A 433-nucleotide genomic window follows, 5' to 3' on the forward strand; every position below is an offset into this window, starting at 1 on the left:
CCCTGCCCCCGTTGCTGAGCGTCAGGTGATGGTGCTTGTGTGGTGGCATTTGCCTGCAAACCAAGGGTGCGGGCTCGGTGCAAACCGGGGTGCGGGTGCTACCGCCCTGCAGCAAGCCTGATGCAACTGGGGCTCCGCTCGCCTCGGAGCAGGCTCGCTGCTACTGGGGGTGGATTGGGGGTGGTTTGGGGTTTTGTTTTTTGTTTGTTTTAGCTCGAGGTTGAACTTTCTGCAGCTGGCTGCACCTTGTCAGGCACGGAAAGGAATGGAAATAAAAGTGATGCTGATGCTCAGAAATGAAACCGGGGTGCTTTGCTCCTCCTCCTGGGAGCCCTTTTTAAGCAGAGGCTTCGGGCTCCTCGGCTGGCGGGGCCCTGGCCGGGCTGGGGGGCCGCTGCTGCCGCCCTCGCCCATCAATATTCGCTTTATTGAT

This window comes from Egretta garzetta, unplaced genomic scaffold (genome assembly GCF_000687185.1).
Source record: "Egretta garzetta isolate BGI_Z169 unplaced genomic scaffold, ASM68718v1 scaffold223, whole genome shotgun sequence".
Taxonomy (NCBI): Eukaryota; Metazoa; Chordata; class Aves; order Pelecaniformes; family Ardeidae; genus Egretta; species Egretta garzetta.